The 7,399-nt window shown below is 33.8% G+C and overlaps 1 long non-coding RNA gene across 1 annotated transcript in view; it reads right to left on the bottom strand.

The window, feature by feature from the left end:
• Positions 1-1,782: 1,782 nt before the first annotated feature.
• LOC116665425 overlaps positions 1,783-7,399 on the bottom strand; it is a 189,443-nt gene continuing 183,826 nt past the window's right edge. The window contains exons 3-4 of the long non-coding RNA XR_004322025.1: positions 6,450-6,689; positions 1,783-4,094 (exon numbers count right to left, since the gene is read on the bottom strand). This is a non-coding gene — a long non-coding RNA (uncharacterized LOC116665425). The remainder of the gene's footprint in view (positions 4,095-6,449; positions 6,690-7,399) is intronic.

The following is a 7,399-nucleotide window of genomic DNA, read 5'->3' as shown; positions in this document are numbered from 1 at the left end:
GTTAAAGTCCCAAACAATTTGGACTTTTACCATCTAAAAGATTTGGCCTCTTTTATTTGGCATGATGGAGGAAGATCACTTGAAAGTATCATATAAGAAATTAAATGTTCTCTGTTTTCAGTGACTTAGTTCTTATAGAAATAGGACTCTTGGCAGTCATCAAATCTCTAAAAATGAGTAAGAAAAAAAAAGTATGCGTACCAGCTTTAGCAAGTAAATATACTGCATGAGATACACCTATACTAAAATATTACTTGTTAAATTTCTGAAGTTCATATTTAGATGGCATCTTGTACTTTGTTTGGAAATCCTACAGAGAGCCCAATAGTATAGAATATAGACAGCATTTTTGTTTGTTTTCTTATTGTAATAATGTGAGGGGTCAAAAAAAAAAAACAAAACCCACAGCATATTTTGCTATGAGATTTTTCTTTACTATGAACTCTTCTAATTAAGGTTTGCATTTAATTTTTCAAGGCCAAAGACAAAATATTACGTTGTTTTAATAAATTTAGACATAGAGAACCCAACAGTGGATATAGTTTGTAGTTTAAAGGCTTTTTTCTTAATAATGTGATTTTAGGAAAATTCCCAAATTCCAATAAAGGAAATATCTACATTAACAAGTGAAATTTTCATTTTTTTCACGAGCTGTAACAGTTTGAAGTAAAATACGGGAGCAATCAGGTAATTTTCTAATGTAATTTTTTAGGTGGATTTGGTTCTGTTTCATAAAAACAGAGGTAACCTAAATGAGGAAAAAGTGCTATTCTTTTTTTAAGTACTTATCAGGAAGTGACAAGTAAAGAACTTGACTCATTAATCAATAGGACAAAGTCAAGGCTCATAGATGAACAAGAGTCAAAGGGAAAGTATCTGTCAGATTACCTTGAGGTAGTTCAGTTACTTTCCTTCACATAAACATGTATGTATTTTTCCTTATCTCCTGAAAGACAGTAAATGCTTAAACACACACACACACACACACACACACACACACACACAGTATAGAAGACAGATATTTATTCCAGTTGATTATTCTCTTAGTATCACAATCCCATACTGCTGTCACCACCATCAGTCTAATGTATAGACACATGAACTCTAACCCTAGAGTATAGCAACTCAAAATGTGAGTTGTGGACTTGGACCACTATATAAAATGCTATTATTTCATGATAAGATAAATATAGAAATTAAGAGTAAATGCTTAGAAAAATTTTAAGATCTTTTATAACCAAAATACTTGTAATACTACTGCAGCTACAGTTTTTAAAAATGAATCTTATATTTTTGCCTTTGTTTTCTATACTTTTATTTTTCAGTATTTTACATGATATTGAGCCATGATGAATTAGATGTGAAGATAAATATTAATTTTTAAGAAAGTTTTCTTTACTATATAGCTTGAGAATCACTATGGTATATTCTTGGACAATGACTTATCCACATTGTTTGTCGAGTGCATGAATGAAAAATAATTCTAAAAGGATAAATATTTAACTAGAAATGATATATTAATAGTAATTTTAGTGGTGAGTGATGATCTAAGTTTGTAAACATAATGTGGAGTAGTGGGGTAAGTAATGAAATGAATACATTAAATTCTTCTTCTGGAAAAAGGAATGTTGGCAAATTATTAAAGTAAAAATAAATTTAATGATTGAGAAAAAATGAAAATACAAAGCAATGATTAATCATTGATTATGAGAGCAAGTATTATAAAATATATAAAATGAGGTCAGGATAGTTCTCATAGAAAAAAATTATGTATTGCTTTAAATGAATTTATTAGATTACAAAAAACTATAGTAATAATAATAATAATAAGCATTCAAGATCTAAACAAAACTGTAGCAGTTGTCCTCCAATCAATCAAGTATAAGAAGAAATTGGACAAGAGATAGGAAAGAAATATACCATTGTCTAAAACACATGCAATTTGTCTGTATTGCACACATACTATATAGTATACTTATCGAAATCCTTATTTAACCTAGAATTATTATTTTAAATTATACTGTAATGGACATTATAAATAAAAGTTAAACTTAGTTCTTGACAATAGGAGATCTATTCCCAAAATATGTTTTAAGTTGTTATTTCCTTAATGGCAAAAAGAAAGAAAAAAAAAAATCCTCATTTCTCCTAAAGAGATTATGTCTATTGTCAGTGACTGTCTAGAAGAGTGTAACCATATGTGATTTTGGTTTCTTTTCCATTATATTGTCTAGTTCAAATGGTGCTTGTAATATATAAATATTTTATTCTGTTATAATCCTGTTGAATGATTTTGAGATCTTAAATAATTACCATATAATTCCTTAGTTTATTTTAAACAGAATGTTTATGCCTATTATATCTTCAGAATCATTCACAATAAACTATTTGTGGAGAGTGCTCAGATTTGAAAAATTTTTTTGAAAGTTATTTTCTCAAATTTTAAAAGGTTGTACTCTCCCTCCCATCCATCCCTAAGGTGGAGGTATGGAAGATACAAATTTCACCACATTTCTGCAAACCAAACATTTTTGAGTGCCTTTCTACTTTACCTCAAAACTGAACCCGTATTATTTCCATCGCTAAGTAATAAACGTTTAAGGAAATTCATTCCATTGTTGAAAACATAATATGATCAGTGTAATGATTTTTGAGAAAGAAGAGAATTGGGGGTGTTTACATCTCACTTCTGTAATGAATGCGATAACAGAAGACTTTTCTGGTAGATGAGTGCCCTACCTGTGCTACCGTGGCTGCAACACAAAGGACAAGCTAGGTTTGTCGCATAAAAGAGAAAAATCCGTCTTAATTTGTACTTTCCCCTCAGGCTTCAAATCCATTTAAAAATGGACTAAAGCAATAACGAAAGGGATTTTGCACCCCAATAAAATCACCCTTTTGAATGACAGCTTTGCTGCTTGGGGAAAATTTATCATAATTCAACTGTTTCTATAATGAGGGGAAGCAAATGTAAACTCAGCTACCTGGACCCAGCCATTGAACTTAGATAATTATTTCCCAATCAAAAAAGAACATCCTGTTTTTCTTTGGCATGCTCTGGTGTCTGTTAGCTTGGCTTTTTATAGATTTAATTGAAATTTCATAATCACAGAGTTCAAATACAGAACAGATTTGAGTCAGTACTCTGGAACAATATCATTCCCTTAGAGCTCTCTCTGTTTAAAAGGGAAAAAAAAAATTCCCATGCTTTTATTAGACTCCGTGCTTCTCCTGATCCTCAGTATAAGGCTCTGTGCTCTAAGGATACATGCTATTAAAGAAAAGCCCGAGGCAAAACTCAACAGGGAAGTGAGGCAGGTGAGCTCACCTAGATTATGGGTTTAGCGAGTTTATTGGAGAATTTAAAGAGAAAAAAATAGAATGAAAAACACTTGGGATTTAGCAAAAGCCAAAACGAATTTGGACCAAATCGGTCGTGAAACGATGTGTATTTTTAAAAGAAATGTAATCTGTGTTTCTGACTCATTTACAATGACCTTATCAAAATGTCATGTAATGAAAGTTATTCAGGGTCCAATAATTCTTTTAAGCTTCTAAATAGCATTTCAAAACATTTTTTTCTAGTTTGATTATAAATGAACTCAAATTCCAAAAGGTCCAGCAAGGTCAATAAAATTCTCAGGAGTCATCATATTGAAACAGAATTTAAACTCTGAAATTTTTTCCTTTCTAGCCTGAATCATTAAAGTGGTTCTGGGATGTTTAATTCAGTTGGAGACTTTAGACTGCATGATTACAGACAAACAAAAATCATGAAAAAGCTTCTAGGAACAGCTTTTAAAAATAAGTTATTTTGCACATTTATTACCCATTGCAAACAACAACAACAACAACAACAAAAACAAAACAAAACAAAACAAAAAGCTACCCAAATCACCTTCTAACCCTTCTACTCCACAGTGTAACAGTAGTTTCTCAGTGTTTCCTTGGGACTTAGAAGGCTGCCATAGGACACTTCAGCACTGTAGTAGAGTCCTGACACTCACACATTTTCCATGTTTTATATCCTTTGTATTAGTTTGCAGAGAAAAACATTCTGAGATGGAGGTTATTGTGATAATTTAGTTGAAACCCTGCAAGTTAAAAAGGGATGTTGCATTACAGAAAGTTTAAATTTTCTGCCCAAGGGGACATTAATATTTGGTGGCAGAACTAGTGTAGATCCCTAAATGCATATGTAAACTTTCCGTAATGTGCTTCCTGGTTCTTGGCTTTACTCTTGCCTCTGTAAAATCTATTGCCCACTCAAGAGTGAGACTGATCCTCTAGATCTTATCATCTCTTGTTTAAAACTTCCCATTAACTATTAACTGGTTTCCTACTCCTTTGTGATTAAGCCCCTCACTCTGTCCTATAGGACCCTGTGATGATCTAGATCTTGGTACATTATCAATGCAATGTCCCATCACTTCAGAACCTGCTGACTTCACTCTCATCATTCTACCCCGTCTCCTCTTATTATTCCCAATCACCAATGACAGGGTGCCTCAGAGACTTTGAACTTGATGCTTCATTTGCATAAAGTACTTCCCTCCCCTCCATGTATCCCATGACCCACTCTCCCATGCAGGTCTCTTTTCAATGTCAGCTCCTCAGAGAGACTTTTCTTCCATCCCCTACACAAAAGGCATCTCGTTTTACCCTTTCTGCCTTGGTTTTGCTTAGTTTACTACCTATAACTCAATACCAGCTGATAGCATATGTATGTCTCTTTGATGATTGGTTTTTATCTGTCTCAATTACTAGAATATAATTTCTATGAGGAAAGAGACATTTTCCTAGCACACTGAATAGTGTCTAGCAGATATGTGCACTCCTAACTATATGTGGGCCTATGGGAAAGCATGCCTCAGTAGAGATCCACAGGATAGTCATATGAATGTGATTGAAAATATTCATTTTCCCCTGTGAGCCAATGCATGCTCAACATTTGCCCACATAACTACTCAGGCCAGAGTACTGAATTGCTAGACGATAACCGATGAAGTTGCTTCTACTTTTATACTCCAAAGTCATCAGCGACTCCATCCCTCATGCATCTATCAGTAACTCTGAGACAGATTCTCTCTCCAAATCCTTACTCAGCTATGAAGGAATTAATTCCTGGTCTTTTCATCTCTCTCATCTAAATGAGTCAAATTTTCCTCTTCCTGGGCTTGCTAATGTAAAAGTAACAATTACAGACATCTGTCACTAAATCAAAAGATGCATGTTGTTTTTACTAAGATGATAATGTGTTTCAGTAGGGAACTATGCAGATGAGAAAAATCAAGTCTCTGAGAGATGTGGATTCAGTCTCCCCCAAAACTGATCCCTACTCTTTCATTCACACTTGCTTGCTCTACCATCATCTATGGTTCTGTCATCAGGCCTCACAAGAGTTTCCTGCTCTCATGGTGCATGGTTCCAGTCTCAGCACCACCATCACCATGCTCCTTTGATTTAGTTTTATAATTTTATTGAATTTGGAATTCTGTTACACAAAACATCTTGTAGTCACCTATTAATTAGTCATTTCCAAAGGAAGCTACAATTGCTGCTCAAATCACTAGCAATCAAGGACAATGCAGTTCACCTTGAAGGGCAGAGAAGCTCTAGGACCTACTTCTATAATTGTAATGACAAAAGATTAAAAAGGAAAACTGGGAGTGAAAATGGAGATGTCACATCATCAACAAAAGATTTATGTAATAATACATTCCTATTCTTTATTTTTTTTTCAGTTACTTGTCCAGTATCTCTTTGAATTGAGAACCATGTTTAAACTTGGTTATAAATTCACTACAATTAGGGTAAAAGACTGGGTGCATTCAAAGATGAATAAGAAATAGCTGCTGGTCTTGTGGGAATGATAATGATGTAATGATAAATGCTTGAAAGAGGTATACATAGAGTATTTAAATTTAATAATTTTATTAATAAGGACTGAGAAATCATGAGACACATTTCAAATTCTTATCTGAAATATATATCCCCAAAAATACTTGACATTACCATTGCATTATCTTAGGATTTTGTACTTCTCATTACTCTCTATCACTTACGTATCAATCATCTTTGCTCTCTAGTTTGATAATGATGACCAAAAATACTGCAGTAGTGAGAAGTTATATTCTAAGTCTCCTCTATGGTCAAAAGGGTTATTTACGAGACTAGGAAAGGTTGCAGGTAATATCCATATCAAATAGACATATATGATAATGAAAAAGGGAACTCAATAGTAATTAGTTCCATTATTCATCCACATTCAGAAGCTGTGAATCTATACTTTTTACAAGGCCTTGTTTCTCCCTAGAAACAACAGTGTTTGAATTTGTCTCTGCACTGACCATATTAAAGGCTTAAATTTTCCAATCTTCCCCTAAGCCATAAGACGTGGGGAGAAAAAACTACAAGGATGCGTCTTAACCAGTTTCAATGGCATTTACCTGTGGGATGTTAGCATACAAAATCACCAACGAAGAGCAGCTGGATGTCAGCCAGCTACCAGTTTGGAAGCAATGCTGAGAGCAATTCACTTTTGTTAGTTTCGACATGTGGAGCTGATGGATGATGGCAGTACACTTGAGCAGCTGGCCATACAGGAAACTGAAATGAGTCTGGTCAAAAAACAGAAGATCTGCCTTAAGAACACCCAGAAGCACAATTTGCAGCCTAACTCTGGATTTCTGGAAAACAGAAAGAGCAAAACAAATTAATTTTTGGAACAATAATCACAAAGAAATCGGTGCAAGCCAAGTATTAGACAGCTAAATATCAAACACAGGACATTATTCACTTAGAACAGAGCAAAGGAATAACATCCATGACAAACCAGAGAGGTCAATGAAGACTCATCACACAGGTGGATAAATGTATCAAAGTCTTTCAGAGTTCTTCCTGGTAGCAGACAAGAATGATTGATTATTAAAAATGGAACTGTAAATCTAATAGCACTACTGGGAAACTATAATACCCTATTTTTTTGTTTGTGTTTCTTTAGATACCAGCCTTTGTTATGTTTAATGTGCTAGCTTGCATTCAATAGGCTAAACTTGTTGTGCAAACAAATGTTGGATTCCAGATTTCAGAAGTGAGGGCTATTTTCTGAATTAAGCCAAGGAAGCTGTTTGATGAATGAACCATGTTTGGAAACCAATTTCTTCATAGTAATATTTTAAAAGTGGAATATTCTCTAGAACATTGAGAGAAATACACAAGGACTTTACATGAAGTTGCAAACATAAACTATATAGAACACATTGAAGGCAGCTTTGGAAACTAAAATAAGAAAGTAAAACTGAAATTTCAAAGACTCCAATGCTAGCCAGGCTATAATAAGACATGTTAATTCTTATGCTGTATGGTATCAGAGAAGGCCAAATGAAGCACTGATACT

This window comes from Camelus ferus, chromosome 8 (genome assembly GCF_009834535.1).
Source record: "Camelus ferus isolate YT-003-E chromosome 8, BCGSAC_Cfer_1.0, whole genome shotgun sequence".
Lineage (NCBI taxonomy): Eukaryota > Metazoa > Chordata > Mammalia > Artiodactyla > Camelidae > Camelus > Camelus ferus.
The sequence above is the reverse complement of the archived record's forward strand: the minus strand, read 5'-3'. Positions and strand labels throughout refer to the sequence as shown.